The 17,721-nt window shown below is 46.6% G+C and overlaps 1 protein-coding gene across 1 annotated transcript in view; it reads right to left on the bottom strand.

The window, feature by feature from the left end:
• The window catches only part of LYPD6B (LY6/PLAUR domain containing 6B), a 46,775-nt gene extending 29,120 nt beyond the window's left edge, over nucleotides 1-17,655 (bottom strand). The window contains exon 1 of the mRNA XM_077784820.2: nucleotides 17,512-17,655. The gene's annotated coding sequence lies outside the window, so the exon portion shown is untranslated. The remainder of the gene's footprint in view (nucleotides 1-17,511) is intronic.
• Nucleotides 17,656-17,721: the final 66 nt, after the last annotated feature.

Genomic DNA, 17,721 nt, shown 5'->3' on the forward strand with positions numbered 1-17,721 from the left:
AGTCACACAGAAAATCAGGCACACACACACAGAAATCACAGCCACAGAATTCACAGTCCCACACACAGAAATCACACACAAAAAGACCCCCTCACAAGACGCCCACACACAAAAAAACTGACACAGACACACACAGAAAACTCTGAAAAATTCACACTCGCACACACAGACCTCACACACCCCAAAAAGAGACTACACTCACTCAGACTACACACAGATTCTACACACCCAATGACACACTCAGAAATCACATCCACAGAGAAACACACACAGAAAAAGGCTCCACACGCCCCAAAAAGATTCCACACACAGACTGCCACACATCCAAAAAACACCATAATAAAAAACACACACGCCCCAACAAGATACCACACTCACACAGAATCTGCCACACATCCAGAAAAACACCACATTCACATAAAAACACACACAAATCCCAAAAAGATTCCACACTCACAAGCTGCCACACATCCAGAAAAATACCATAATAAAAAACACACATCCCAAAAATATTCCACACTCACAAGCTGCCACAAATCCAAAAACCACCACATTCACTCAAAATTATACACACACCCCACACACAAACTGCCAGACATCCAAAAAAACACCATAATAAAAAACACACACACACCCCAAAAAGATTTCACACTCACACACAAATTGCCAGAAAAACACCACATTTACTCAAAAACCCACTCACAAGCTGCCAAAATACACCCTAATAAAAAACACCATAATAAAAAACACTATAACAAAAAACACACACCCCAAAAAGATTCCACACTCACAAACTGCCCCACATCCAAAAAAACACCATAATAAAAACCACACACACCCCAAAAAGATTCCACACTCACAAGCTGCCCCACATCCAAAAAAACACCATAATAAAAACCACACACACCCCAAAAAGATTCCACACTCACAAACTGCCCCACATCCAAAAAAACACCATAATAAAAACCACACACACCCCAAAAACCCTCCACGCCCCACTCTGAGCCCAGCATCACCTGGGAGGAGGAGCAGGAGCTGCATTCCAGGCTTTGTTTCCCTTTATCATCTCTTTTATCCAGTGACTTTGGCATATCAAACATCTGCTTTCCCAGAGAGAATAAAGCTCCCTGTTTCCAAGGGAAAGCTGCTTTTATTTTAAAAGGTGTTTCCAAGAAAAAGCTGCTTTTAAAAGTTCTTTCCCTCTGCACAGCCCCGGGCAGCTCCCCACAGGTGGAAGGAGGCCCCAGACAGCTGCTGAGGATTCCCTGCCCTCAGAAAAAATCTGATTTTAGGGTCCCACCTGGTGTTCCCTGGATTTCACTGCTATTTTTAGGGCTGCTCTCAAACCCTGTCAGAGTTTTCACGGAATCAGTGTCTAGCAGAGCACACTGGTGAAGACATCTCACCAAATGAGTTCAGGCACTTCTGAGGTTCATTAACAATTAACCCTCCTCCAATCAGACTCAGAAGTTGATTAAATACTGCACCCTCCGTGCACAAAGGAAACTACTCAGGTAAAGAAACCCAAATAAACAAGAGTTTAAAATTTTCCCAGAAGAAAATAACCCATTTGTAGGAGCACAGTTGTTAGAAAAATCCTGCAGGGATTTCCCCTTATCTCCTTTTCCAGAGGATAAATCCCACATTCCCCACACAAACCCGTGTTTTACGGGTATCTACGTTCCATCTTCCTGCAGTAGTAAAATGAGTTAAACCTGAAACTTTCAAAGGAACTTTTATTGCTGATTTTATGGATTTCCCTTTGATGAGCTGCCATTCCAGCAGGCAATCTCACTTTTGTACCTCTGCTGCTCCTCCTCTGCTCAGCCCCACCCATTTCCAGGCTGGCTGTGGGAACAGCAGGAGCTGGGAATTTGCCAAGCATCATCTCCCATCAGGAATCCTCCCAAATCCTCCAAGAACTGGGTCCAAATCCATCATGGAGAGGCATAAAATACGATGGGAATGAGGTATAGCAGAGAAGCCACCGAGGGAATGGTGCCCCAGGGAATCCAAGCTGATTTTAGTGATGTGGAATCAAGATTGGGGTTGATAAGGATGGAAAAATCCCTCTCACACCATCGGGTCCAACCATTCCCCAGCACGGCCCCATGTCCCAAAATGTCAAATCCCTGCAGGGATGGGGGTTCCTCCTGAGCCCTTTTCCATGAAGGAATTTCCCCAAATCCACCCTGAGCTCCCCTGGGCCAGCCTGAGGCCGTTCCCTCTGCTCCTGTCCCATTCCCTGGGATGATCCCAAATCCCCCCGGCTGTCCCCTCCTGGCAGGAATTCCAGAGAGGGAAAAGATCCCTGGGGATCCTCCTTGGTTCCAGGCTGAGCCCCTTCCCAGCTCCCCCATCTGCTCCTCACAAGATTTGTGCTGCCTGAATTGCTTTATCCCATATTAATACAGAAATAAATGAGTTTTCCTTCAGCCAGGAGAGCTGGACCTCCTCCTTCAGGAGCTCCAAATAAATCAGTTTTCTGCAGGTCTGAACCTCGAGTTTCCAGAATCCAGTGGTCACCTCTAAGAGCAAAGACAATCCCAAAATTATTCCCATCCCATGGGAGGGAGCATTCTCCATCCAGGGATTTTGGAACAGATCCCAGCCCAGCTGTTCCTCCTCTGTCTAGAAATCAGGTGCTGAGCCTGACCACAGAAATGTAAATCCTGACTCAAATTATCTGGCAAAGTACATGAAGAAAACATCAAAAAGCTACAAGGAAGTGGGGGGATGAAAATGCAAGATACTTGCCACAATGCACACAATTCTTATTCCTGCCTTTGTTTGGAGTGAATATCAAATCCTCCAGGTGCTCAGGACAAAATCCTTGATTCAAATGCTAGTTTCAAATGGAAATACATAAGAACTTCACTTTTGCAAAGTTTATTATTATTCAGATTTCTTCTGCAGAACAACCTGCAAGGAGCTCCATCCTGGTGGAGGACAAACTCCTCATCTGCCTACCTAATCTGACTGCTGGTAATTAATTTTTAACAGATTTTATACTCCTTTTCTACATACATTTTAAACAATTTTTCAATCTATAGACAATGATATATATTTACACTTGGAGCTGGTTTTAAGGGTTGTTCTGCCTTGGAAAAAAACCTGTCCTGTGGTGTCCAAACACCTGAAAATGTCCTTGGATACAGGAATTTATTTATGAGCACCCTCTGTGTGCCAGGGGAAGCACAACTGGGGACAAAGCTGGGAATTTGGAGGCTGGGTGGATGCACTGTGGACAATCCAGAGGTACCAGCAGATGATTTTTTGGGGGGAAGAGTTTGCACTCCTTTCCTTTCTTGAGCCAGCCCTGCTTTAGTTCTGGGGCAGCTCAGAGAGGAGAATTTGGGAATGAATTCAGCGACTGCTCTGGGGTAAAACAAACAGCACCAAAACACAACCCTGGAGCTAAAGCCCAAATGCTCCAGCTCAAATCTCACCTGGCACACTCTGGAGAAAACTGAAGCAGCTTTCTGCTGTAAATGCAGGCGAACCCAATGGGAAGAAATGACCATGTCTGACTCAATTCAGAAAGCTGAATTATTTCTTTATTATAACTATGTTAAAATACATTAATATGCTATATAAAAGGAGAATACTAATACTTTCTCTATCTCTAACTCACTCCCAGCTGGTGCCCCTCTCTGAGCCCAGCCCCAGGTGGATTGGATTGGGTTGGATTGGATTGGATTGGACTGGATTGGATTGGATTGGATTGGATTGGATTGGATTGGATTGGATTGGATTGGCCACCAGCTCAAACAATCCTCACCAGAATCCAACCAAGCATCACCCCAGGGAAACAATTCTCCAAACACATTCCACATGGGAAAAACAAGGAGCAGAAATAGAAATTGTTTTCTCTTTCATTTCTCTCTGTGCACCTCCATGAAAAATCCTGAGAGGGAGAGAAGTGTGCTTGCCACCTTTCCAGCAGCACCTGGGCTTGAAGCAGCGCTTGAAAGATTTTTTTCCTGTTTTTCTGTGTAACTAAGAAATAGGAAAAGTTCGAGAGATGTGCCGTGGCTGCTTTTAGCTGTGTTGACTTACAGAGTGTCTGAAGTGCCAAGTTTCAGGTTTCACCTCCCGCATGTGCCCGGACATGTGGCTCAGCACATTTTCCCCAGCCACTGCAGCCTTTTCCTGCTGGGAGCGCTGCAGCCAAGGGGCAGCGCAGAGAAATGGAGGAAGGCAAAGCACCATCCCCCAGCCACCACGGATTGTCTGGGAAGCACCTCATGAACCCGTAACATTCCTCATGCACAGCAAACTGTCGGAACTCCAAATGTCCCTCAGACATTTTTGGAGGTTCCAGGCCCAGGTCAGAAGCATTTGAGACCGTGGCACAGCTGGAAACAGCTGGGATTTTGGGTTTGAGCCATGGAATGAGTTACCAACCTTGCAGGAAGAACAAGAAGTCACAAAAGTTTAGATATTAGAGTAGAAGTAGTCACAAAGTAGAGGGAAGAATTTTTGAGTGCTGTACAGGGGTTTTGGTTTTGTACATGGGGGTCAGAGGTTTTAAGATGGATTTGGGATTTGGGCCTGCCCTGTCCTCCCTCTTTCTCCTTCCTCACCTCCATGTTCTTGGTGATGTTGGCACTCACAGATTGGTTTAGAGTAGAAAAGCACCATTTAATATAGGTAATAGGCATTGGGGAAAAACTGTAAACATGAAACACGTAATGTACCATGTAAAAGATAGAAAAGCACCATTTAATATAGGTAATAGGCATTGGGAAAAACTGTAAACATGTAACATGTAATGTACCATATAAAAGATAGAAAATCACCATTTAATATAGGTAATAGGCACTGGGGAAAACTGTAACCATGTAACACGTAATGTACCATATAGACGATAGAAAATCACCATTTAATATAGGTAATAGGCATTGGGGAAAACTGTAACCATGTAACACGTAATGTACCATATAAAAGATAGAAAAGCACCATTTAATATAGGTAATAGGCATTGGGAAAACTGTAACCATGTCACACGTAATGTACCATATAAAAGACAGCAGCAGCCCTGGGCGGGGAGAAGAAGCAGTCGGGGTCAGAGAGGATGTCAGGGTGTGTGTGTGCCTCTGCCTGAGCTGTGAGCAAACCACAACAGCTCAAAAAGAAAATATTTTCCATAATTTGCAATAAACTGCCTTGAGACCAGACAACAGAGACTGCTGAGTTTCCTTTGGAAGCACGGGCTGGAGGAGAGACTTTTCCACCACACAGAACCCCTGACCCAGGGGTGAGCTCTGGCACAAACCCCCCTGAAAGGCACAGAAAAAAAAAAATAAATAAAGCACAAAGCGATTAAAATGTGAATTGCAGCATCACCCCTGTTCCAGGCACAGGGAGCCAGCCCATGATCTTATCTAGGGGTGGTTAACCACAGGCAAGGTTGTAAACATGGCTTTAACCAGTTAAGGCAATCCTGACAATTCAGAGAAGGTCTCAGCTCCCTTTGTTTTGGCAGCTAAGCACACAAGTAAAAATTCCTTTGGCAGTTAAACGTTCTTTTTAAAAGAGTTTATTGTGCAATTGCTTCGCTGTGGTGGTTATACTACTCACAAAGCCACATAGAGGAAGATATTTTTAATAAATATTTATAATATTCACTATCATATATATTATATAAATAATATATTTAAGAAAATATACTTTTTTATGCTTTTCATACTTTTTTATCCTTTTGCTATATTTATTAACACATACTTTGCACTTAGTTGAGTATTATGTAAGAAGAAAAAAACTGGTTTCTATCCACACAGAATAAAGGAAGGTTTCTGTGGGAAGAGAGCTACAAATTGGAATTTTCTCATCCTCACAGAGGCAACACCACATGTTTGGCAATATTAAAGAAAATGAAGATATGAGTTTAAAATCCCCAAACCCTAGAAATGACATTATCTGTTTTGGAAAGCCACCAAGCTTCCACAGAACTCCACAATTTAAGTACCCAGGTGGAACACTAACACCATTCACAACATCAGAAAAAAAGCAATTTGGCAACATTATGCACAACAAGTCGGAGTGATTACCCACACAGAGCCTGAAATATCCTGGATTTTTGGATTAAACACAACCTGACACCCAAGAACAACCCCACAGCTCATCCTCCCCAAGACCCCCAAGCCCCGAGGTCAACCCCAAACCCAATTTTGCTCCTCATTCCCAAATTCTCTCTCAGGGCTGTCCCAAGAAAGGAAAGGGAAACTCTTCCCTCTGTGCTGCCAAAAAAAAAATCATCTGCTGGCACCTCTGGATTGTCCACAGTGCATCCACCCAGCCTCCAAAATCCCAACTTTGTCCCTAATTGTGCTTCCCCTGGCACACAGAGGGTGCTCATAAATAAATTCATGTAAATTCATACATTTTCAGATGTTTGGACACCACAGGACAGGTTTTTTTCCAAGGCAGAACAACCCTTAAAACCAGCTCCAAGTGTAAATATATATCATTGTCTATAGAACGAAAATTGTTTAAAATGTATGTAAAAATTGAGTATAAATTATGTCCACTGTTGGGATATTGGGATGCAAGACAGATGATGGATTTTGGAGCTGGGTAGCATAAGAGATTTGAGAACAGGATGCCTTGGCAAAAGCAAACAGAACTCTGAGAATTAGATCAAGACTGCAAGAAGATGAAATCAGACTGACTTAGCAGAAAAATAAAATGTCATTAAACCCTGCAAACAAGAGATGTTAAAAATGCGTAAGTTTGTGTGTGTGATTTTAACCTAATCATTGCAGTAACCATTATTAGTCTCCCCAAAACAGTAAATAAGCATTTAACAGTAAATTCAGATTTTGATCACCTATCAGTCTTCCCTCTCCATCACCAACACCTCTCAGCCCTCAAATCCCAGCTTTGTCCCCAGTTGTGCTTCCCCTGGCACACAGAGGGTGCTCGTAAATAAATTCATGTAAATTCATACATTTTCTGGTGTTTGGACACCACAAAACAGGATTTTTCCAAGGCAGAAGAACCCCTGAAAGCATCTCCAAGTGGCCCTGCTCCTTCCTGGCTCTCTGTTCCCACTCCTGAGATATTCCTGCACGGATTTCCCAAAGCTCTGACCTGTGCTCACAGCCTGAGCAGGCTGCAGCTCTTGGGGCAGTTTTTGTTGAATTCAGGCATCAGAGGAGCTGCTGTTTGCCCTCGGATTTTTTGAAAAAGAAGGGAAAACACAACTCCTTTCAATGCCAGGCTGGTTCTGTCATCCAGCTTTTGGGGAGGCACCGTCCCACCCTGCAGCTGCAATTCCTGAAGGCTGGAAATGCTTTTTGCAAGGCAGGAGTGAGAGTCTGAGGTTTGAAAACACAAGAGTAGCCTAAATACAAAGCAAAAGGTTTGAGTGATCAATTATTATGGGATAATAATATCCCATTGCAGAATGCACTTTAAAAAAAATTATTTAAAATACAAAAAATTGCAAAGGCAGCTTAGTAAGCGATGCAAAGGCAATCAATTCATCCTCTCCCACCAGCACATCAATGCCTGACAATTCCCTGAGTAAAAACCCTCGTTGGAAAAACCAAATCCTGAGGTTTTATTGCTGAGGAAGACATGATAAGGTATGGAAATGAAGTGGAAAATGCCTTTGATCAGATCAGATCTGCTGTCCCAGCTGGCTCCAGTCGATGCACAGAACCAAACTCTGATGAAGAAAGACAAATTCTGCTCCTTTCATATGTTACATAACCCAGCAAAAATGCATTTAAATCATCTGATGTGACTTCAGATACCCCGTGTGCCTTTTGGTAAAAAGAAGAAGAGGGAAGAAACTTCTGTGCATCAAAAACCCACATCTCATTTTTATCCTTTTCTAGAGCTTGCCCTTGGTGGGCTCACTAAGTTCTGCCAGGGAAAAATAAATCCTGTGGCACTGAAATACATGAGCAAAGGCCTTTTCCTCCTCTCCTGGGAATTTTTAGTGAGATTTTTTTTCCTCTACCTCTGAAATGTGTATTCAGACCACAGCAAACAATGCTTTGCCACCAGCCAAGCATCGTTTGTCAAACCACCAGGGCATTTCTGAGCCAGGGCTGCTCAGGAGAGGGAGGCAAGGCTACTCCAGCATTCCCTGGGGAATTCACAAGAGCTCAGGAACTGAGGCTCCCAGGCCTGCCAGGAGGGTGGGAGGGAGAAATAAATGTGAGGAGCTGGTTCCAAACAATCAGTGCCACAGCCAGGAGCGATTGCAGCTGGCGAGGAGGGACGCAGAGGGAGAAAAACAACAAAAACTGAGCTGTGGTTTGATTCTCTACAAGACAAATCCATAAACAGTATTAGTTGCTATGTCCTGATTTTGAAGATTTAATCTGTTTGGTGACAATATCCTGAGTTGGAAGGGACCCACAAGGACATCCTGCACCTCTCCCACCAGGAAGGGCTGAGGGAGTTGGGAATGCTGAGCCTGGAGAGGAGAAGCTTCGGGGTGACCTCACTGTGGCCTCCCAGCACCTGAAGGAGCTGCAGGAAAGATGGAGAGAGGATTTACATGGGATGGAGAGACAGGACACTGGGAATGGATCCCACTGCCAGAGGGCAGGGATGGATGGGAGATTGGGAATTGGGAATTCCTGGCTGGGCTGGAATTCCCTGAGGAGCCCCTGGATCCCCAAAGTGCCCAAGGTAAGGATGGAGCAGACTGGGATGGTGGAAGTGATGCCTTGAGAAGCTGCCCCAGAGCCACAGAATAAAGCAGGGATTTATTCAAGGATTTATTAAATTGATCTCCTCCATGGATCCACCTTGGGCAGCACCAGAGCCCAGCCAGGGCTGCACCCAAATGACCCAAAATGGTCCCAAAAAATGGATGATTGGTCACAAAATGATCAGTTCTGCTCCATTGGCACCTTGGAGTTCATTGTCCCATTCCAGCTCCAGCCCAGGCAGTCCCACCCTGCTTGTTTTTCTCTCTCCAGCCCACGCTGTTTGTGCTCCTGGGCTGAGATTTGGATCATTTGGGTGCCCAGCTGGAGAAGGAATTGTTTTGTCTCCCTGCTCTGTGAAGAGAGCTCACCATCCCCTAATATGAAGCCTAGCCTTACACACTAAAGCAGCACAGAGCCTGGAAAATTAAATAAATCCAAAACCTGAGGCAACAGAAGATGTCCCTGCCCATGGCAGGGGTGGGATGGGATCATCTTTAAGGTCCCTTCCAGCCCAGGCCACTCCTGGGTGGTGAATGCCCCAAATTCCAGTTGGATTTAGCACAGAGTTCACAGAGCCTGGGGCACTCCAGGGAGGCTGAGCCCTTCATCTCTGCCTCCCGAAGGAAAAAAAAAAAAAAAAAATCAGAATTTAGCTCAATTAGCAGGATGGTTCAACCAGAACCTTACTACTCGGAGTATTTCATCCACCTGTAGCAGAGAGTGCAGGTCAAAGGACACTCACAGCCCAGCACCCCAAATCTCTCATTTCCTGTAACCACTGAAGGAGAAATCCTACCTGGCTCCACACATCACTCCCCTGCTCTAATTGTACTGTAATTATTAACTTCATTTATTGCTTCACAGAAAAGAGATTTTTCAAGTCTGTGCAGATCAGCTGTAAATCTGCAGCTCTTTGATACCTCATGAATATTAGAAACACCTATTTTAAGGTTTTCTCCACTAGAGATCGTTGGTGCCAGGGTCAGTTTTTTAGCCATGGTTTGGCAAATCTCTCCAAATGTGAGAATTATTACAGGGAAGGAAAGATAGGAATTTCTGTTTCTTCATTTGAAGAAATGAAGCTGAATAGTTAATTTAGAAATGTTATACAGTTGATATATAATGTGTATATATATATATGTATGTATATATATATATACAGAGACACACACATATATATAAATATATACACACAAATAAATAAAAGCTGAAATAAAGAAATGAGAAAACGAAACCTAAAAATCCACAGCAAAAATCCTTCCTGAAACAGAGAGAATTTTTCCCTTCTCTGCTGTGGATTTTCAGTGTTATCAGACTTGATTGGTATCAGGCAGTGTCGCAATAATCTCAGAAAAATAAAATAATTATGAGGAACAGAAAGCAGCCCCAGGCTGGAATTAGCTCTGGAATTAGATTCCCCAGCCCTTACACCCACATGGAGTTCCAAAAACTGATATCCCCGAGGAGCAGCTGCAGTGCCAGGACCTCCTGGGTTTGCCTGGACATTCTGCTTCCTTCACTCTTGCAGAATCTCTCTTGGGTCTTATTAATAAACTTGAAATTAATTTTTATTGTTTATATAAACACCCCCCCGATCTCACTCTACATCCACGTGAGGCAGATGAGCTGCCCTGAACCTTCCCAAAGAGGGAGGTAGCACTGTAATCTTAATTTTTGGGGTTTTGATGTGTAGGCTTTGTTTTAAAGGAGCTGCCCGGGGAGCAAACTCCAGTTTTGGAGCAGCCAAAAAAAAAAATAATAATCTGTTTTCCTGGACAGCTGGGATCCAGCAGCTGAAAATGAAACAGCCAAGGAGGGGATTATCCTACAGAGTCCAAGGTGGGAATCACAGCAACCAGGATGAGCCTGAGAAGATGTTTCATTTCTCCAGCCAGGCCCAACAGATGGGGACAGTGAACTTCCAAGGAAAAAAAAAATCATTATTCCAGCCAGAAAACAGTGCTGGGCATGCACCTGATGCTCTGAAAGCAAAAGCCAAGGAAAAGCCATAAAAACCATAAAAACCCACAGCAAAAGTCCTTCCTGAAACAGAAGGAATTTTTCATTTTTTCCCTTCTGTGCTGTGGATTTGGAATCAGACAAACGCGCAGAAAAAAGAGAATTGGTGTGTCCATCCTGGGGAAAAGAGTGAGGGGAGGGAGACTCATCCCAGCCTGGAGCTTCCCCCATCCCTGTGCCCCAGGAGCAGCTGGAGCTGGGCAGATTTCGGATGGATTTTAGGGAAAGGTTCTTCCCCCGAGGCTGCCAGAGCTCCAGGAAAGTTTGGGCAACACTCCCAGGGATGCCCAGGGTGGAATTTTGGGATATGTGTGCAGGACCAGGAGCTGGATCCACGATCCTGTGGGTCCCTTCCAGCTCAGGAGATTCCATAAAATTTATATTTTTAGCTGCCAGCTGAAAAAAACAGCCACACTCTCCAAGCCCACACTTAACACCAGGAAACTCTTCACATCCGAAGCACCAAAAGCCTCAAGCTCAGCCTTAAATGACATTTCAACCAAGCCAAGCCCCTGAAAAATAAGGTTTGAGGCACTGTGGAGGCACACGAGGCCCCTGGCTGTGCTTCTCTCAAAGCTTTTAGCTCCATTTCAGCCTGTTCAGCTGAGCTCTGAATTAGTGTAATTTGCCACAACAGGTTTCTTCACATCAGGACAAAACCGGGGGAAGCGTTTTTCCCTCAAAAAAAAAAAAAAAAAAAAAAAAATTAAAAAAAAAGGGATTAGATGACGCTAAGTACTAAGTGCTCCCATCTGCGTGTTTAGACTCCTGAGCAGGTAATCACCAGCCTGCAGGGCAGCCCCAGGGCTGGGGAGATGCTCTGGTGTCTGCAAGGGAGGGTGGAAAATCAAAATTGCCCCGGAGCACCAGGAACTCACCAGAGCCAGAGGCAGGTCCTGGGGGAGCCAGGCTGGGATGGCAGCTCCTGCCAACCCCAAAAGGCTGCAGCCTGCGGGGGTTCTTTGGGGTTTTCTGGGGTTGTTGTTAGGTTTTTTGTTGTTTTTTTTTTGTTTTGGTTTGATTTTTTGGGTTTTTTTTTGTTTTTGTTTTTTTTTTTGGTTGGTTGTTGTCGTTGTTGTTGTTTTGGTTTTTTGGGGGTTTTTTGGGTTTTTTTAATTTCTTTTTTTTTTTTTTGGTACGGTTGGGATTAAAAGTGTGAGATGGGATTTCTTGTTGGGACTCGGATGTTTATCAGTTTTTATCTCTGCCTCACAAACCCTGAGTTCTGCAGCACTTCACTCTAACACACTAAAAATGGAGGTTCATCTCTCTCTCTCCAAGGCCTTTTGAGGATAAACTCTCAATTAAGAAATGACACCTCAATTATTTTCACTTTTAACCCAATAACCAAACACCCATGCCCACAATGGGGACTTTTTTATCCAATTACACAGAACCAATCAAAACCATGGAGAAGGAGGAGAAGGAGAAGGAGAAGGAGAAGGAGAAGGAGAAGGAGAAGGAGAAGGAGAAGGAGAAGGAGGAGAAGGAGAAGGAGAAGGAGAAGGAGAAGGAGAAGGAGAAGGAGAAGGAGGAGAAGGAGAAGGAGAAGGAGAAGGAGGAGAAGGAGAAGGAGAAGGAGAAGGAGAAGGAGAAGGAGAAGGTAAAGAAGGTCCAGCCTCCACCCTAAAACCTCCATCTTGCTTTATATCTATTCCTGTTTTCTAAACCTTAAACTCTGAATTTTCCACCCTGTGATATCTCACATTTCTATTCAAACTCCACACCCACAATTCCAGTTCTGCCATTCCATTCTGGAACCTTCTCCAGGGCCTCAGGTCAGTGCAGAGTTCTCCTGGGGGTCAGTGCCTGGCAGCACAGAAATCTGAAATTCTCAGCACCAGGGTTCCAACAGAACCCCTCCTGTTTGAGTTATGAACACTGTTTTGACATATTTGTTAAATCTGTCAGATATATTTAAGTAGACAAGGTATAAACACTATGATAACTATGATGATAAATAACACATTTATTTTTAAAAGTTTTCTCTATAATGGTTTCCCTACAACCTCAAATTAAACAGAATACCCTCTTAAAAATCAATACCAATCAACACAGAAAAGTCCAAAATTCTCAGTAACCAGAATTCCAACATCAACCCTGCACTCTGTGGCAGAGATGGAAGGGCTGAAAAGTTCCACGGGGCCACCAGGGAATTCATTGTTATGATACCACTAAAGATGGTGTTTCACACAGGTTTTTTGCCTGTTACATTTGAAAGAACAGACAAAAATTACAATATCTTGCACTTAATCCTAAGGCAAGGCTGCTCCTACAATTTGTTAACTCTCCATCCATATAAATCAAGGTAGGCTGAAGGATTTCAGTCTTGGCTTCCCTGACATTTGGAAATAATCATGTAGCTGGGCTACAAGGGAGAAAAACACGTTTCTTTATAGGAAAACACAGACATTTTGACATAGGTAAGACAATTGTTCTCACAGACACACTATTTTATGGGCAAAACTAATTATGAGTGTGAGAACAACTCTACTGCAACATTTTGAAGAAGCAGAATGTCCAGTCTATTTACACACCTGATTTTTCACCCCGCTGTTGCAAGGATCTCTTCCCACTTTGTTTTTTTTAACATGTTTACAAAAAATGCAGGATAATGAAGGATCAAAATGAAGGATGGAATGGCTGTCCCCTGGATTGAGGGCCTTTCCAACCCAAAAAATTCCAGGATGATTCTGTAGGGTTTTTTCAACACCAACCCTCATGTTCTAATCCTTTACTGCCCCACTTCCAGACCTGTAAGATGATATCAACGACGGGGTTTGGAAGCTTCTTCCAAGCAGGTTTCACACAACAGTTCAGATCTGTTTGAACATCAAAGCAAAACCCAGGCAAAATCCAAATAAAAACCATTTCACCCCCAGTTTGGTGCAAAGCCAAAGCCTGTAGTTCGACCCAGGCACATCAAAAAGCCCCAGCCTTGAGGCAAGAAATCCCAATTTCACTTTGTTGGATCGTAGACACAGCAAGAAAACAAGGAATGCCAAGGGTTATCCTGAAAATCACAGAATCCCAGGATGGTTTGGGTTGGAAGGGACTTTAAACTAATCCCACTGCAGGACAGGGACACCTTCCACTTCCCCAAGCCCTGTCCAAGCTGGCCTTCAGCATTTGGCACTTGGAATGACCATCCTGGTGATCAAACCTCTGCTGAAAACACGTGCAAAGCCCAGGCGAAACCTCCTTATTTAGGCTGGAAGATTCTCCCAGCAATTACTGGAAAAATACCTGCCAGCATCTCGTGCATCACACAATCCGCCCCAATCCTTCAGGAAAGCTGCCACCTGAAATTCCTTCTGAAGTTTATTGGCATGGAACTATCAAAGGTGCCTTTTCACCACTTCTGAACTGTTGGACATGCACCTCATCCAGGAGGCCTTTGAGGCACACACAGGAATAACCGAAGCATTCCTTTCCTTTGAGTCCACAAGATCCAGCCAATAGACCTGAGGAAAGGAATTAAAGTATTGAGGAATACAGACTTGGGGAAAAAAAAAAAAAATGGGGAATTTTCAGAAGTGTCAGACTTCATGCAGCAAAATTATTATTTTTTAAAATTTTTAATCACAGAATGGTTTGGGTTGGAAGGGACCTTAAAGTTCATCTTGTTGCAAGCCCCTGCCGTGGGAAGGGAATCTTCCACAGGCAGGCAATCTTCCATGGGTTGGGAATCTTCCACTTGGTAACTTCTGCTTTGTAACCCAAGTTTGTAACTCCTGATTCCAGACAGGTAGTTGTAACTACCACAACCATATAAACAGGATAAAAGGAAATACTCCCTCTTTCTTCTCCCACAGCGGAAACTTGGGAAAATGGAAAACCAAGCAGCAAGAGATTGGGATAACCTGCCTCAACCTTGAGTTACCAAGGCCCAGGTGTCTCTCCCACAGAGCTCCCAAGGGTGCAGGAAAAGGCAAAAAAAGGATTTTTTTTCCTTGCAGCACCTCGGGGTGCTAATGACAATCACCTCCCTGACTCAGAGAACACATCTCCCCCACCTTGGCCGTGCTTTCCCTCCTCCTCCTCCTCCTGCCAGACAAAAGGAATTCATGCCACGAGGATCAGCAGGCAGGATGCATCCCACTGATTATGGGATCTCCCCATAATCAGTGACAGCGAGCATCACCCAGTGTCAAAGCTCAGAGAGGCTGAAGGCCTGCAGATTATCCCTGGAAAAGATGTCACTGAGAGGATGGGACTGGCAGGGAGCAGAGCAATTATCACGCTGGGAAGCACTAATTGACTTAAAGCAAGGAAGGCACGGTGGGAAGAGGGGGAACTCGAGTTAATTGTGGGCTGACTGAAGAGTAAAATATCACCATGCAAAGGTTGATGAATCACCAAGCTGTGGAACAACCTGGACAACTCCCCTGCTCCGTGCCATAAAACATCCCTCTGCAATTACCTCTGGAATTCACCTGCGCTGCAGGTACAGGGCCTGGCCGGGCAAGGGGACAGAGACACACAAAACAGGGACAGTCAGCTCTGAATTCTCCTCCTCTGAGGTGATCTCTGTGCTCTCACACCTTATTCTTCGTCATCACAAACATTTTAATCTTTTTGTCCTTTCCTTAGAAACTCATCCAAGCAGAGGTGTGACCATGGGGAGGTTCAAAGTCATGGAGGAAGCCTGGAAGACCTGAGAAACAGAGATCTCCACGCTTAATATTTAATTTTTAATTTTTTAAACAAAACCATGTTGATTGAGAGAGAGAGAGAAACTTGACTCATTCTCTGAGCATCTGGGATTACCAGCACGGGATTTGTGGCCCATGGTGCTGCAGCTGCTCTGATCCCTGCCCTGGTGCTTCACGGCGTTACCCTCTGACAGATGGGAAATCACACAATCCCATTTTCCTGAGGCTGCCCTCAGGAATCAGCCAGCTGGATCTTGCAAACCAGTTCCATCTGCGTGACCCACGTGCACTCCTCAGCCCCAGAACTCTTTTCACTCCCTGCATCAGCAGAGCACCCAGGGTGTGGAGCAGAACCGAGCCCTTGGCGCCCACCATCCCCACACCACTGCTGGGTGCTGTTCCAAGGGATTTACAGCCTGCTTCAGCACAAGGATGTGCAGCTGGATGTGGGGAATAGGGACCACAAGCCTGTGTCCATTCTGAAGAAAAACACCACGCTAAAGGCAGCACTTTTCCAACATGCCAGAGTCAGCCCAGCACCTGCCCATGTGCTTTTATAGGATCACAGGATGGTTTGGGTTGGGGGGGACTTTAAACACATCCCAGTCCACCCCGTGCCATGGGCAGGGACACCTCCCACCATGCCAGGCTGCTCCAAGCCCCATCCAGCCTGGCCTTGGGCACTGCCAGGGATCCAGGGGCAGCCCCAGCTGCTCTGGGCACCTGTGCCAGCGCTTCCCCACCCTCCCAGTGAGGAATTCCTTCCCAATATCCCATCCATCCCAAGCCATTCCCCCACGTCCTGCCACTCCAGGCCCTTATCCAAAATCCCTCAGCAGCCTTCACGGTGGGCAGCTTGTCTTTTTCACTCACAGTTTTTGCTGCACTAAGTACATTTTGATCGTGTTCCGTCACTTCCTACGGTGGAGCCCCACTGCTAAAGAGCCCGAGGTCGGCGTCCACACCTGTGCAACACGGAGCCCAGTTCTTTTTACAGCTCTATAATCATCAGGAGACGTGTAATAACTGCACTTTTACAAGGGACCTGTTAAACACAGGCTGGGAATTGGGTCCCAGGCACTCGACGCTGCACACCCAGCGCTTCCCACAGCCTGGCTCCTTCCTGCCAGTGCCACAGCTGCTGGGGACACCCTGATTTTGGTGACACCTCCTGCTCCCTGTGTGGCTGGGGACACCTTCATTTAGGTGCCAAAACTGCCAGGGTTCAAGACACTTGTTCTCAGTGCCACCTCCTTCTCCCCACAACCACCAGAGCTGCTGACACCCTGATTTTGGAGCTCCCTCTCATTCCCCCAAAACCTCCCACTCCCCAAAACCGCTGGGGCTGGACACGTCACCGATTTCAGTGTCACTGATTTCAGTGGCACTTTCCACTCCCCGGGAGCTGAGGACACTCAGATTCCAGTGCCACCTCCCAGTCCTTGTGGGGCTGGGGACACCCAGACTGCGGTGCCACCTCCAGTCCCCGTGGGGCTGGGGACCCAGATTCCAGTGCCACCTCCCAGTCCCCTTGGGGCTGGAGACACCCTGACTACAGTGCCACCTCCCAGACCCCATGGGGCTGGGTGCCACCTCCCACTCCCCAGGAGCTTGGGACACGCAGATTTTGGTGCCACTTCGCCCTCCGGTGGGGCTGGGGACACCCAGATTCCGGTGCCACCTCTGAGTCCCCGTGGGGCTGGGGACACCCAGACTGTGGTGCCACCTCTGAGTCCCCATGGGGCTGGGGACACCCAGATTCCGGTGCCACCTCTGAGTCCCCATGGGGCTGGGGACACCCAGATTCCAGTGCCACCTCCAGTCCCCGTGGGGCTGGGGACACCCAGATTGCTGTGCCACCTCTGAGTCCCCATGGGGCTGGGGACACCCAGATTTCGGTGCCACCTCTGAGTCCCCGTGGGGCTGGGGACACCCAGACTGTGGTGCCACCTCTGAGTCCCCGTGGGGCTGGGGACACCCAGATTCCGGTGACACCTCTGAGTCCCCGTGGGGCTGGGGACACCCCGATTCCGGTGCCACCCCGCCGTGCCCGCTCGATCCGGGGCTGGGGCTCAGCATCACCGGCGGCGGCGGAGCGGGACCCGCAGCCCCGAGCCCGCCCCGCTCCGCGCTCCCCTCCCGGGCCCCTTCCCCGCACTCACCTCACGGGACACGGGACACGGGACACGGGACAGCAGGACACGGGACAGCAGGACAGCGGGCTGTCGGCCCCGGCCGTGCGGGCGGAGGCGGAGGAGGCGCCGGGGCGGAGCGGGCGGCTCGGACACGCCGTGCCCGCCCCCGGGGCGGCGGCACCTGCGGGCAGGGCGGTGCCACCAACACCTGCGGGGAGGGGAGACACTCTGGGCGTC

The sequence above is a fragment of the Lonchura striata genome, chromosome 7, assembly GCF_050655825.1.
Source record: "Lonchura striata isolate lonStrDom1 chromosome 7, ASM5065582v1, whole genome shotgun sequence".
NCBI classification, from domain to species: domain Eukaryota; kingdom Metazoa; phylum Chordata; class Aves; order Passeriformes; family Estrildidae; genus Lonchura; species Lonchura striata.